The following is a 16,229-nucleotide window of genomic DNA, read 5'->3' as shown; positions in this document are numbered from 1 at the left end:
CACCTCTACTTCATGGTTTGTGAACACGGCATCCAGTCTCCGTAGGTTATCGCTGACCAGCAATGCAGCATAATATGTGCCTATATATGTCTATTTTTACAAGCTCTTAGTAGAGACAGGGGGACCATTTTTTCCTGCTCCTGACTGCATGCCTGGATCTGTTGAATTCTGATGCGGCAAGTGACAATTACTTTTAAAAATACAAAGAAGTATTGTGCCCACTGAGGCGGCAAAGCATGGAGTGAATTGGCTAATTAAATACATCCAACGCTGAACCGTCAAGAGGTTCTCATTTCCTTTCTGCCCTTTCTCCACAAGTGCAAATGAAGTAGGCTCTAAATAACCCATTTGTTTCAAGCCCGCTGAGCAGGAGGAGGTACTCCATATTACTTGCTGCTGCTGTTTTGAACACACCGAAAAGACGCAGTCACCCAGGAGCCTTAAGGAGTTTCAGACACTCTTTGTCTTTCTACCCTTGATGGACGATGGAACTGTCAAATTAAAAGTTTTTTGGCCAGTACCGTCTGTTGACACTGTGCAGCTCATTAGCCTTTTCAGTTATCACATGAAAATATCAGTCTGAAGAAAGGTCTACTCCATATTCAGCCTTAGTAATTACTTGTCCATGGCTTGAGGACAGTTTTTAGCTTGCTCTCCTTTTACATGTGTACAGTAGATTTAAGAGAAAAGATATCCAACTGTAGCCACTTTGAATCTCGTAGACTTGCGCTGTTCGTCATTGCTTCACATTTTCGTTGAGGGCATCATCATTCTCTGGGATGGTGCTGCATCTTTAGACAGACATCTCTGTTGTGATGAGTGAACTTATAACCTTGATCTTGGTGAACTTCATGTTTGTCCACCCATAACTCACATACAAATTAACATTGGTTGGCCAGTCCTTTTTTTGATGAATGAAAATCCCCAAATCCCGTGGCAGGACAACATCAAAACATTTCAAAGCCCATTTGATACCCCCAACTAATAGACTAATACACTATAGCCACGCTAACTGCTCTCAAAGGCTGTACATGCAGGTACTTGGTGTTTAACTAAAGAACTGGACAAATGAAAATGTTGACCTTATGGCACTAGATGAAAAGGTTAAGACATTTCTTTCTGAGGGGCACATACATGCCTATAACTTTCATACAATTCATACAATAGCTATCAAGACATTTCACTCAAAACATGAATGTCTACCTCATGGTGGAGCTACAGGAAAAGTCAGGGGATCCCCAAACTATTAGGATTCATCATCTGATAACCACGAATGTCTACCAAATTTTGTGCCAATCCATCTCCTAGATGTTAAGATATTTTAATGGATAAGTAAAAACGTTTGACTTGCTGGTGGCACTAGATGAAAATGTCAGGGGGTAACCAAAAATATTGAGATTCACCCTCTGGGCACCAAGAAGATCTGTACCAAATTGCATGGCAATCCATCTATCCAAAAAATATCAACTTGTTGGTGGTGCAAGAGGAAAAGTCAGGGGATCACAAGTCAGTGGGCTTCATCTGTGGGGACCATGAATGTCTGCAATCCATACATTTGTTGTTAAAATATTTCAATCTGGAACAAAATGGTGGACCCACTGACATTGCCATCCTCGGAGCCATGCAACTAGCATGTCTAAAAACCTCCCAACAAAAACAGGAAACAAACAATTATCAAGAATACATTTATATTGAAGTTCCTTATAAGTTGTTATTTGGAAAGGCAGAAGTAAAATATGAGAAACAACCTTTCTATCTTCTAGTACCTACTGAACAGTGTAACTCGATGCAATTGGTCACCCAGAACTCCCTGTTTCCTCTACGACTTCCCTCCCATTGGAGATAAATGTATATTAATACCACATGTGACATCACACATATGGAGTGATGAAGTCTACGAGCGCCTCAGTATGAATTTCAAATTGGATTTTCCAGGCCTTTGCCTTTCCTAATATGTTTGATATTATTTTCGGATTAAGCGAGACCGATGTGTGAGATTACAACATGGCCACTGTAGAAAGAAAGAGATCTTTTGGGGGGAGGTCAAGCCATAAAGCTTGTCTCATCTCTGAGGAAATGAGGCATTAGATTGAGTTCCCGTTTTAGTCACCCAATCCTAATGGCTCATCTATCCTGAGAATCTTGGAGTTGTTCTGCGAAAAAGGGAGTCTTTGCTTTTCTCTTCTTTTTCTGAGTCACTATGAGGGTGAAAAGTCAAGACAAAATCATAGCATTGAAGTCACTATTGTTATAACCATAGTTGTCATAATGTTCCACAGGTGTTATAGTCTATTCCTGGGTTTGAGAATAGTGCACTGTGATCTTACCCCTCTGCCAGGATCAGCACATTTGTGTATTAATTGCACCCATAAAATGTATTGCTTTTGCACTTGAAAAGCCAAATACCTCCAATGATTACGTTATAAAATGTCCCTGTATGACTTTGCATTGTGAACTCCATGTACAGATCATTGCTGTCACATATGAAGCACCATGCAAAGAAATTGCATTCCTTACTTGAAGCCTTTTTGTTCGACCCTTTGTCCCACGCTGAAATATCTCAAGTATTGGAGAGATTGCCATGAAATTCAGTACAGACATTCATGATCCCCAGAAGATGAATCTAAATGACTTTGGTGATCTCATGAATTTTTCCTGTTGGGCCACCATGAGGTGGAGAAATCTCTTGAAATGTCTGGAATGAAATGTCACAAAATTCAGTACCGACATTCATGGTTCCCAGATGATGTATCTTAATGACTGTGGTAATTCCCAGACTCTTCCTCTTGTTTGCATACTGACACTGTCCTTGTGAGCATGTTAGCATGCTGATGTGAGCATTTAGCTGAAAACACTGCTGCGTCCAAGTAAGAAAAGTCTCAGAGAGCCTGAAGCACGGCTGTAGACTCTTACTCTTGTTTCTTCCAAAGTCATACTGTCTTCCCCTCTAGCTTCCCCCAATTGCCCCATAACTTAAACAACCACCACCCCACCTCCTACACCCATATCTCAGCCTCTCTCTCTCTCCCTCTGCAACTCCCCCATCTTGGCTTTCTAACAAGGCCATGGGGCATATCAGTGGGGCCTTCAGGGGCTCATTAGTTTGTCCATTGGTCTTAACAAGTCTCAGTGGCAACCTTTGAGCAAATCCATGCCAAGCCTTCCAGCAGGACAGGCCACAGAGTCAACCAGCTCCTGGGGAAGAATGATACAGTTGCCTCAGTGAGCACGAGGCATTCAAAAAGCCCTTTTGGAAATTATAATGCTTGTGATAGCGCTATGACGGAGAGAAAACTGCTTACTATCATGCGTGGCTCGTCCAATGTGAGTATACAGTATGTGAGAATGATACTTGTCAAATGCATCAGCAATATTTCTGTTGTTTAGGTTGCAGAATGCAGCTTTTGATTTTCAAAACATGATGCAAAAGCTCAGTCCTACATTTGGAAAAGAAAGTGTGATGGTAGTTGGGCAGACAGACGCGTATTGAGTTGAAAGCTCTGGTCTGACAGGCAGGAGACATTTTGAGCTGACAGCTGACTGAGGAGATGGAAGCCCTGCTGGAAGTGTGGTGTTAGAGTGCTGTTTCTGCCACTGCTGCAGCTTGATATCTCCTCCAGCCCGGGGGAAGATGAATCGGCTGCTGCTTCTGAGTCTGGAGACGGAAGAGCTTTTGCATCACTGTCAGGGAGGGGTGGGGCAAAATGCTTATCAGCAGTTATGTTCGCCATGTATTATGGAAAAATAAGAAGTTAAGTTTCCTGCTGCTGTTAATCTGCATTCCTGGAAGATATGCATATAATGTGAGCTTGCATTCTAGAAACATTGATTAAAAATGAACAAAATGCTTTCTAAAGGTAGAAGATGGGCATAGAGTAAAAAAAGATGAAAAAGATATTACATTTTTTTTTTTTTCAATGTAAAAGACCACATCTGGTAGATTAAAGACTTTCTTTTCCATAATTAAGATCTTCCAACTATTTAGCCAAGCTAAATCATTCAGCTGTCCCATGAATGAGATGACAGCTATATGGACTGATGTTCTGCTGCTGCTTCAGGGGGATCTAAATGAGGGATGGATAGATTTGGGAACAGGAAGAGACGGAGAGAGGGGGATGTTAACGACAGGGCAATCTGTCTGCACTCACGGCTGAGACAAATGATCCAATCTACCCAGACTCATGTCTCCCCTGCATGCCTTATGGGTGCATCCACGGCAGCTGTGGTGTGGCTATTGCCATTTTGGACCTTTTGAATGAAAAGTGTATAAACAGGAAGTGTGAGTGTGCCTGTGTTCAGCTCAGCCTCTGATCTCAGAGCTCAACAGAAACTCCTGTTTTATTCTGTGATTTCACTCCAGTCCCTCTCCTCTGTACGTCTATGAAGCAGATTCATAAAGCCCCGGGATGAGCCCAAATATTTTCCACTCAAATCACACAGTCGCCTCTTCGCTTCAGCTCGCAAATTCGGGCCCACTTACATCTTTCCATTGACTTTGTATGCAATCATGCGACCCCTTAAATTTGCTTTGTGTTCTGTGTAAACGCACTGTAAGAGTCTCGCAGCCATGCTAGCTGCACTTTAACCCAGTGGTGCTTAGAGCTGAATGCTAACATCAGCATGCTAACATTGTCACAATGACACAGCTAATACACTAATGTTAAGTTGGTATGTTTATGTTCAGCTAGCTAATTAAGCCTGTTAGCATGCTAACATTTGCTAATTAATACTAAACACAAGGCACAGCTAAGGCTGCTTAGTTTTATGTATTTGTATTTGGTTGTAGACCAATGTGTTGGATAAATTAAGTAAGTAAGTTAGTGAATAAGTTTACCCAGTAACACAACAGCTTTTAAAATTCATCCTGAGGATAAGTGATGAATGTACGGTACAAAGTTTAACGGCAATACATTCTAGAGTGGATCAATAGACTTCCAAAGAGCCACGCCGCTAGTTGTGACAATACATGGCCAAGTTTCCCCCCCAAACGTAAAAAAACAGGGAATAAATTAGAGCGTCCATCTTTCCAGCATTTTTAGATCACAGGAGAAACTGTAGCCAGGGAGAGCAAAGCGACTAGGGCACAAAATTGCTCAGCACATTTCTCTCCTGTCCTCCCCCTCTCTTTCTCCAGGAGTTTCAGCTGATTGTAGCCCCGGGATGAAGAGGCCCTCTGTTTGTGTAGCCGACCTGACCCCCAGAACCCAACAGCAACTCATCCTTCTCATGATAAACCCAAGAAAAGTGGAAACCTGGAACAAAAGCGAATAATAGGCAGAGACATATTCCCACTGGCCAACCAGGAACGGTTTCCACGGTCTCTGTTTGTGCATGCGTGCCAGTTTGTGTGTTACCCATTGCCTCTTGCCAAAGAGAGGCCTTTTGTCCGTTCCAATATATTTCCTTGAATCTATCTTTAGACGGGATGAGACCGAGCCCAGGTTTCTGAATGGTTCCAGCACTGTGCACATTGTCTCTGAGGCATTAATGTTTTTGAGGTGCGAGAGTCTCTTTTTCCTGGAGCTTCTCCTAAATTATAGTTCCCTCCAAATACAGGTCTCCCAGGCAGCTCGTTCTGTTGGATAGAAGCCTTTGTTCAGTGGAGGGTTTGTCGCTGAGAAAGAAATAAGCCCCTCGCTATCCCACAGAGGTGATGGGTGGAGGGGAGGACCTTTTCACAATTTGCAAGCATCGTCTCATCTACTTTCTTGTCAAAGTGTCCCCACCACAGAAAATAATGACGATAATAGTTTTTTTCTTCACGTGCATTTTCTTGTCTTCTTTCCATATTACTCGCCTTAATTGTCCTGGGATGGCATCATGATGTATATTTTTACAGTTAGGAAAATCACACTAATGAAACAGCTAGAAGCCTTTAGGGCTTTATTAATGGTTGAGTTTTTCAGCCACAGAAGGAACTTCTAGTTTCACCCTCATTAAGTAAACCCACATTTTGTGCATTATTTCTGGGTTGTTTTACCAAAAGTCTGGAAACAAGGCTGTGATGTTCAGGTGTTCAAACCTAAATGTTGGACCTGCTTGTCTCTACGGGCTCTCATCTATGACAGAGTCGATCCTCACGATGCCTCCGGCTGCGGATCTGGTAACGCATTGTGTCGAGAAAATGATTCGAGAGTGATTCACTTCCATTTGCTGAAAGCTATGTACTGCACTGTATGTGGAGAATGAATCATGGTCACAATATGAAGCGTTAATGCAATTTTTGCAGAGGAAACAAGGACAGGCAGGTTTTTTTTCTTCTGCTTTAATTGCACTGCTTGTTATTATCCGCAGTAGTTCATTTTAATTGTGACTCCTAGCAGTACCATACTGTGGTTTCTGCACATGATAATATTATTCTGTCTCTCGTATGTCCCCAAACTTTATAAAAGTGCATCACTAAATTGCTAGAACACCCCTTTAATCTTTTTAGTTGGTCAACAACAACCAACGTTGTGTAAACTAAACTGTTAAAGCGACACTATACAGCTTCTAAAAAGACAAAGCAAGCAACATAGTTTTTCTCTTACTAATGAAAAGTTGAATTCATAAGAAATATAAAGGACCCTTGTTCAATTAAAACATTCAAGGGTTTCGCTGCTACAGCCTCACTTGGTCCGGTATGACCAGTAGCTTATGGAGGCTAATGTAAGCTAATTGTAGATTTAGCTTTGTCTGACTTCACAGAGTCAGTTAGCAGACTTCATTGTGCCTCTTTTACGGTATATTATAAAATGACGGACATGTAATCAGCTATTTTGGACTTTAATTCCACACAACATTTCATAAGAGCAAGCTGAAATCAACAGTAATGTGTAGCTGCCGCACAGCTCTCTGCTGCTTTCATAGCATTAAATGATGCCTCTCGGGGCTGTCAGCGTCTCAAGCAGGGGATGTTATTACAGCAGCCTTTTTCCCTCTCATCTTCCTCCGTCTCTTATTTGTCATCCCGTAGCTCCTTCATTTCTTGAACAAGCTCCATCACCGCAGCGGGCCACTTAGACCGGGCTTATGTCACCACTGTTCTCGCGTGTCACGGGGTCGTGGTGCTCGTAGGGACGCGGTATGCACACCTCATCAACGCTGGTGGTGAACACGCAGCTCCCACAAAGAGAGGGTGACTAACTGGCCAGTAGGGAACGATGATGTGATTACAGTGCGTGTGTGCATGCACGGCCGATCTGTTGTCATTAACATTTTACACTCCTCTTTGTAACATCAGTGTGCCACAGTATTGTTGCCTGTGGCCTCGGCCTGCCTGCAACCCTGCCAGCCCTGTTCAGGATCACTGCTGATGAAAAACTCTGTTAATGGGCACAACGAGGAGGAAGCTTTAATTTTGCCACAGCAGCTGCCTGCTTGACTCTGTACACCCTTACACACACATAAACACATGCACACTAATTGATGTTCGCGTTTACCTGATGTCCTTGAAGGTAAATTTGCTCGCAATCTGCTGCTCTGGATTTTCAAAAAGTTGATTTCTAAAGCATATTTTAAAACAACCAATGGTTGCACAAGTATTGAAACACCATCTTTGTATTAATATGCATACACATAATACACACAACACATTTTTATGTATTTGGTCAGGTTATGTATTAAGGCATCAAGAGTGGATACACTGTAGTAACTTAAGACTTTTTGTACAAACAACCTTGTTATTTTGAGTAATCAAGAACTTTTTTGTCATGATCTGAATCTCAGATTATGAACTAACAACGGCAAAAGAAAATTGTTTCAGGATCACTATTAATTAAATGATTTCTGTTATAGGTCACAAACTGTCGTGAGGATGTCTCTACTTGTCAATGATGAAAGAAGTATTCATATCCGATCATAACCTGTTTTGTATGTATTGGTATTGTTTAATCATATTTTTAAGTATGCATATCTTTTACATACAAGTAGCAATGCCATAATTAACATATTTTAAATGAAAGACCTGGTTTCAACATTTGACTTAAGTAACACTACAAAAAATAACATCGGCAAAATGTACTTGAGTGTTAAGAGTTGTGCGTCATGGTTGCCTCGTGGTTAGGAATCATACTATGTACTAACTATATATATGTAACCCTTTCTCTCTCCTCATGTTTCCTATCTTTACCTCTACTGTCATTAATGAATCCTTTCAGAGTGTTAAATAGTTACATATATTAAGGATGATTTTTACATTAATGTTGAAAGAGGAGCTGACTTTGTATAGTACTGGGTCTCTCTGATATAGCAGTGGATCATACCGTATAAGCCGATTGAATGTTAAAATAAAAAACTTCATGCAAATACAACGTCCGAACTAAATGGGTTTTGCGACAGTCATGAGATCTTCAGATGACTACGACTATCAGATGACTGCCGATCTAGCTGGTCACACCGGAGGGGCAAACTGAAAGAAGACCTGGCTGGAATTAAGTAGAAATGAACATTAACACAGAGCTCACCTCATTTCTTTAATCCTTGTAATGTCCTCCCGATTGCCATACACCTTTTGTCCTCTGGGGTCAGAAATGACCCCGCCTGGTTCGACTGTTATTTAAAGCATATAGTATAAATTGTCAATCAATTCTGTTTTACACCTTCAGTCTTACTTCAGTCCAACCCATTACCACAAATCTTTACCTTCATTTTGGAATTTAGGGCCAATAGACCTTGTTTACATAAAAGTAGACCCTGTTTTTGAGTGAAAATACAATGAAACAATGAATTATTTTGACTTTATATTATTTTGACTATTTGACTTATCACAGAGAGGTACATATCAAAGTTTAGTGAGGATGCTGTTTTTGAATCATTTGAATGTTTCTAATGGCAGCACATAATCACACCTGTTGTCCTCTGGGGTCAAAAATGACCCCGTCTGGTTTGACTGTTTATAAAGCAGACAGTATAAGTTATCACCCACCTCTGTGTTTCAACTTTATTCCAATTCATTACCTGACATATAAAACATGTCAACATTAATTTCTGCAACATTTAACCCTCTTGTTACCTTCAAATTTACTAACATCTTTTATCCTGGGGTCAATTTGACCCCAGCAATTTGAACCTCCAGAAAATTATTATAATTAAAATTGCTTCCCAAGTTTATGTGTCAGGTACTTTGTTTTTTGTTGACTACCTAAACAGCCCTTTAAATAAAACAACCCTCCCCCGACACCCAAATCCATATACATATATCCAGAATACCTGTTACGCGACTATGGAGAAATATGCAGATCACCATAAAATCTCACTGATAGACCTAAAATTGGAAAGAGATATTTTTTGGGTGTTTTAATGGCTTTACATATCACTTTACATATCAACATGTTGAGTTTATGTTTACCCAGTTGTCCACATTAAATTAGGAAAAGTCATTAAATATTAAGCAAAAAAAATGATGTCTCATTTATTTAGAGACATTAAACGTCTAATGGGGTCAAATTGACCCGAGGACATTACAAGGGCGTAATTATCCTCCATTAAATCGTAAGAGAAGTTTGTGGGGTAACAATGCTCCCGAGACATCATTTCATAGGACTCGTTTGAAATAAATCAATGTTTGACAAATGGCGTCTCTGAGGGCAGATAAAGGGAGGTATAAAGCATCAGGAGAAATGGCACATTTTAACTCAAAATGTAGTGACTTCACCACATACCTGGTTACTGAATTGATACCCATTTTGGCTGCCCACTCACGGACCCCCTAAACCACAGGTTCAGCTATCAGATCGAGCCTTCTGCTCGTGTTTATCCCCCACATTGTTTCGGGGATTTGCGGAAGAGCGTGATAGATTAATTCCTCTTGGGCTGCACTTTTTGTATGCTCCAGTGAATTGCAAGAATTTGGTTTTACCAGGAGAAAGTGCAACTCAAAAGGCCAAGTCGTAGTGACAACGAACCAATAAGAAAGTCTTAAAGTGGTGTGTGACATTACAAAGAAAATATGCGGAACATGTGAGCTAGTATGTAGAGTGGGCAGCACCTTAAAAAAGCTAATTGAGTTTTTATCCCTCTCATCTCGGATTGGCTCTTGTACAGAGGGGTAACCGGAGAGATCCTAATTGCCCAAAGCGTTGGCTTGTGGATGGTAGTAGAGGCATCGTCAAAGTACTATCTGATATCTATATATGAAGCTCATGTTACACAGCACTTTAAGAATATTGCATTTCATTTGTCGGGATGGCTGTCTGAGCCTGCACTGTATCTGAAGCCTATTTCATTATTCTCCGGAGCCGCTGCCAGACTGCTCTGCTGGCATGAAGACTCGTCTCATTTCATACAGAGAATAGAAAATGACAAGATGGATCGCAAAGGGGCGGAACGACGTAGTTGACAACTGGGGGCCGAGATTGTAACTGGAGAAATGTGAATGTGAGTATTTTCACATTCACTGAACCTCTCAGGAGAGAGGGCTCTATTAGAGGTCTTGGTTATTATACACACATATGGAAAGCTGACGAGCTGTAGAGCCCTGAAAGTGACAGAATGTTGGGGAAGCATATCAGACAATTTGCTGCAACATCAATAAATAATATTGTTGGATGAATAATTTTTTAAAAAGTGTTAAATATATATATGTATATATATATACATATATATATAAATACATATACAGTATATATATATACATTTAGTGCAGTATGTAAATCATCCATATACTGCAAGGTATACTGGTATACAAACTCTTATTCTCCTGTTTCAATAGTATATTAGCCCGGAAGCTAACACAAACACAGCTAGCTAACTAGCTAACACTACGTAGTAGTTCACAGACCGATGGTTTGGACACTATCTAAACCTAACTATCCTATCATGTCTCTCTTGTCCTCAACAATGACCACAATGTAAAGTCTTGGACATGTTTAAACTTTAAAATTTGTAAACTAATGTAATTTAATTAATTTCTCATTTTGTCAAATTAACTTAATACAAAAGTTGTAAGTGGTATTAGCTAGCTAAGTTGGTTATTGTTAGCTTGCTGGATAAATGCTTTAGCTAGTGTTAAAGAGTTCGCACCGTGATGCAACAGCAGCAGTGCATGGATGACGTGCACACGGCACAAAGTATATGGACATGAATAAAATTAGAAATGTGGTGTTTGCCATAGGCATAGGTTGAAATAAGGAGTCGGGAAATAAAAACAAGTTGAGGTTATGTTGTTTCAATAGCGCTCTTCCTGATTTAAAAAATCCAGATGCAAGATCAGCCATAACATAGTGATGAAGAAAACAAGAATAATTTGTTTTCCGAGACTAAAAATGTACAAGACCAGAGAGGTGCAGGTTTTTCTGTGAGGCTGCCTTGTGTAAAGAGCTGTGAAAAATCATTTTAGGCAACATAGCAAATTCCTATTTCCTCTGTGAGTGTTGTAGCCAGAGGACTTGAACCAGTGTCCACTTCAACACCTCTTGTACCATCATATTTATGGCAGGAACACAGCTTTCATACTCTGTGTGAATCATGTTACAGCGTTTCTTCAAGGCCTGCTGAGCGTTCTAATTTGGCAGAAAACAAACAAACAGAGGAAATGTTTTTAAATGGGAGTTTCGCACCACATGACCTTGTAAACGCATTGTAGGATGGCGTGATCGAGCTCCTCCTGGCTGTCTCTGCTCCCGGTGCCTCGCTGCAGCGTTGCTGTGGTCATTAGTCACTGTGACACCCTCTGCTGATCTACATCATATTACCAATCGTTTAATGTTGTTGCCCGCTGATCGTATGCCCTCGCAAAAAAACAACCACCAAGAGGACTGCCAGTACTACTAAATGCATCCTATCGATTGTTAAAGTGCCTCCCTCAGCAAACGCCCTCACGCTGCTGTGCTTCTTTTTGGAAAACTTTTCATTTTCGCTTCACAACTGCGTTTAACATTCTGGTGACCATGTCCTGTACTTTGAGAAAAATGCACACACATGTGCAAACAAATTCTGTTTATATTTTGCCTCCTGAGGTGTGAAACAATACTGGGTTATGTAGTCTTCAATTATTCTTTACACCCGACCTCACACTCCAAAATTGGAAAGAAAATGCACACAAAGAACAGAAAGCAACGAGCACAGACTACAATTATCTTCTCTAAATCGGTTTTATTTCTCCCTCTGAGGTGCAACACACCTCTTATATTACAGAAGTAAAAACTCGGCCCATTCGCTGTCACATGGGGTGGTTAAAAATAAACACTGGATGAGGAAAATGTAGACACACTCATCTCAACCTGAAGTGGTGTTTAGGTTTGAGCGTGTCCACAGGGAAATCTTACCATTTTAGAGTGGAAGTGCTTGTTGCTGAGAGGATTTACCAATATAAGCTAACTTTGAGCTATTGCTTAAGCTAACTTATTTTTTGCACATTAGGCCGTGGTGTCTTCCTTAAAAGATGCATTACGAAGAAAGCACCATAAACATAAAAGGAATATTTTGGGGGCTTTTTTGCTATCTTGACAGTTAGATGACAAGATACCACTCAGGTATCTGTCTCTAGATATACAGCTACAGCTCAGAGACTGTTAGCTTGGCTTAGCATAAAGACAGCTAGCCTGACTGTAAAAATATCCACCTACCGGCAACTATAAAGCTCATTAATGAACATGTAATGTCTTTAATGCCCACAGAAACAGTGTAAAAATAAGAAGTTGTCGTTTCATGGTGAGTTGGACTATTTCTTGGCCGGGTGCGGTGACTTCCTGGAGCAGTGTTGGTTGGCGACCTTCTCGCTAGATTTGGCGACTTTTCAGACCCTATTAGTGATTGTATTTCTAGAAAGTGCCTAGCGACAAATTTAGTGACTTCATCAGACCATTTGGTGAAAATATGTATATATATATATACGTGTGTATATATATATGTATATCAATCACCAAATGGTCTGATGAAGTCAAATACTATATATACGATGACAATACGTTCATCTTTTACAAAGACAAAAAAAGTGGAATTTGGAAAAAACACCTCAAAAGGGAAATAATCAAATATCAAACCAGAAAGTTCAATGCCAAATTTATTCATTCTTCGCAGTAGTGACATTTACCACTCATATCAAACTAAAAATAAACTCTAAATTACATTTCTCAGTTAAGACATTAGAGGAAAGAAATAGCCGCCGTTACATTTAATTACATTGTGTAAACACACAATGTAAAACAGACATGCATAATAGTACATTCCTTTACTAAATTGTAACCTACGGATTATACACCCATTTTACTTGCTAAGATAGTGAGTATGCAGCTGATTGAAGGGCTGTAGGCATCCTGGCTTCACACATCGAGTGTAAAAGTGATTAAAAGGTAAGTAATCTGTACATGGCTGTGTGGATTGGATCATGACCCAGTGTAAACACAGCGACGGTGTAACTGAGCAGTAGAGTAACATGTTTCCATGAGCTCAGGGTTGACTGTGGTATCTGCTCCAGATCAGATTTCCAGACAACCGAATCCAGATAGTAGTTGATCTAATAATTTACAATTTAGCTTCCTTTCTCTGCTACCCGATTCCTGCCTCTGCACAAACAGTGCACTATTGTCGTTAACAGGTGCAGCACCAAGCGGTAGTTTGATCATTAACATTCTTCATTAGGCATCAGTATATAATAAGGATGAACAACAGACACCCATTCCTGATCTCCTATTTTATTGTTGCTGAATACTTTGACATAAACCTAAGAGTGTGTTGATTTCTAACCAAAGATGACTGGCTGTAAAAGCTCAAGGCCAGCGATCTTCCCACCACACGTGTCGGGACATCAGCTCATGTACGGGGAGAACGAGTGAGTGTAAAAACGCTTCTCGCTTTCTGGTGAAGAGCAAAGCAGCGAGAGACCGGCGTCAGATGTACATGTCCACACGTTAATCAGTCTCTAGTGGTTTTTAAAATACAACGGAGACACCACTCTTGTCCCTCACGTTACAGACATTACTGTACAAGAAGCAGGCTGGGTCCTTAAGTTTGAGTTCACGGAAGACATGTATTGAAGGAAAACACCAGCTCCCACTTAAGACTGGCCCATTGATCCGTTGTGCTATTGAGTGCTGAGAAATCAACACAGAAATGACTCGCGTGTGCAGCCGCAGCGCTCAGAGGTAACACTTCAACATTTGCTGTGTTGAGTGAAGACTTTTAAGACACGAAAGGTTGTGGGAGATTTTTTTCCGACTTCTTGATTCATGAAACTGAAAAATGAAATATCAACTGCTGCGCATTTGTGTGTCTGGTAAACTTATTTGATTATTACAAATTTTTGTGATTTAGCTTTTTGAGCTGAAACATCTTCCCATCTTCCCGCTACAAAGATGCTTGTTGCTTGTCTAATTAAGATATGTTGATCATCAGGACATGTACTTTTTCTTCAGAGGAAAATGATTAAATATATTCTCTAAAATCCTCCAAGAGTAAAGGTCGCCCAGGAAAGGTCAATATATTATTAACATTTTACACCATAAGTTAACTAGTAACCTTACCTGACCCCCAGTGCCGGCAATTCTACACATAAAGGTCATTCTCTGAGTGCATTTTGACATTTCACATGTATCACGTTGAGTTCCGAGCAAAAGCCACCACATATCTTAGCCGATCCACGATGCTGCGTTCGCCCCCTGATCTCTCCCACCCCTGCGTTTTGTCCCTGCATCCGTCTCTCAAGCTCGCTAAGAGGCCGCAGCGCTGTCGGCTCAGATCCGTCTTCGTTCAGGAGGCCGCTTGTTCATTAAGTCTAACATGGCTCAACGGGGGGGGGGGGGCACTCTCGTACGCCGTCATAAATCCACATTAGAGAAGCGGAGGCATCTCATGCGGAGGGGAGGTTGCAGAGGTGGTGGTTGAGGGGGTGGATGACAAGTAGCCCGGGCCGTCCACGCCCGGCGTGGCGCTGAGGATCAGCAGCAATGGTGGCACATCAGAGGGATTGAGGGGCTTTCTGCTGCTTTGGTTCAAGGATCTTGATTTCAGTCTACTAAGCGTGTCCCATACAACTCCTGTTTACACAGCCTGATTTTTCTTTTCTTTTCCAAGGGAAAGGTCAGCGGCTGGGGCAACGTGCCAGGTGTTTGTGGAGCAGCAGACCAGTGCGGTGCGGTGAATGTAATTATGGCACTCTGGCAATCTGATAACCTGCCAGTCTGTCTCTCAACACTAGGAAAGTGCACGGGCATATTAAATATGGCTCAACACACACGGTTGTGAGCAGGGAACAGTGACTGCGTGTGCAGGGGCAGCGGCTGGGACAGGGCTCCACTGATAATCGGGTTTCTGAAGGCCAGTGTGTTCTTCAGCTAGCAGGTGGTGTTTAAATTTGATTATTTCGTCTGAATAGAGTTTCCAAACACTCTTGTTTAGTGGAGACTTTTGTCCTGAAGACAGCTCTTCTCTGCGCCCATTGTCTGGAGGGAGGCAGGGAACAACGGTGTCCCATGTACAGTTAAAAACACAGATTGCATGAATAGATTGTCAGAACATAATTGGCTGGAGGCCTGCTCTGCAAAATGGACAGTTATTTGTATCTGGCTGGGGCGAAAATGAGGCTCCAGAAATGTCAGTTACCAAAATCCCTTTCAGTCATTTTTTCCCCCATGTACAGTGTTTCCTTGCTGAGCTGCAGGGGAGGATTAGAAACGGTCTCACTATTGTGTGAGATAGAAGTGAAAAAACTCTGAACCTATCCTTTAAATAATAAAGCATTTATACCCATTTGATTATTAGGGCATCCAATTGACCATCCATATGACATAAATCGGCTATACCATTAGAGAATAGGTCTCAGTATGTCATATGCATCTTCTTTAAGGTGAATGACAGTCATTCAACATCTGCTTTAGCCAAAGCTAAAACAAATCCACCTCACATAAGGTAAGGCGGCGGACTGTTCAGACAAAAGGACAGCCGTGTGACAAAAACAATGTTCCTGCGTGTGTGGTCACACAACAGTCGGGGCCTCAGCGAACGGAAAAGAGTCGAAGAGGCAAAACAGGGCTGGCTGCAGTGTCCGTGACAAAAAAACAACCTGCGTTTGGTGACAAAGAACAAACACCGGTGGCGCTCCGGGGAGCTGGCCAGAGACACACTGCTGCCTCTCTGGATCTCTGCTGACACCACAAGTCAATGACCGGCTATGTGGACGTCGAAACCGTTTGGAGACGGGTGTTAACAAGCACAACAGGGGGGCCACTGAGTGAGCTGGGAAAAGGGTGTGCAGAGAGCACTCTCCTCCACACTCATCCGTTTCATTATTCTTCCCCTCCGACCGTTCACTC

This window comes from Anarhichas minor, unplaced genomic scaffold (genome assembly GCF_050575085.1).
Source record: "Anarhichas minor isolate MPS153535 unplaced genomic scaffold, ASM5057508v1 ptg000022l, whole genome shotgun sequence".
In the NCBI taxonomy this organism is placed as follows: Eukaryota; Metazoa; Chordata; class Actinopteri; order Perciformes; family Anarhichadidae; genus Anarhichas; species Anarhichas minor.
The sequence above is the reverse complement of the archived record's forward strand: the minus strand, read 5'-3'. Positions refer to the sequence as shown.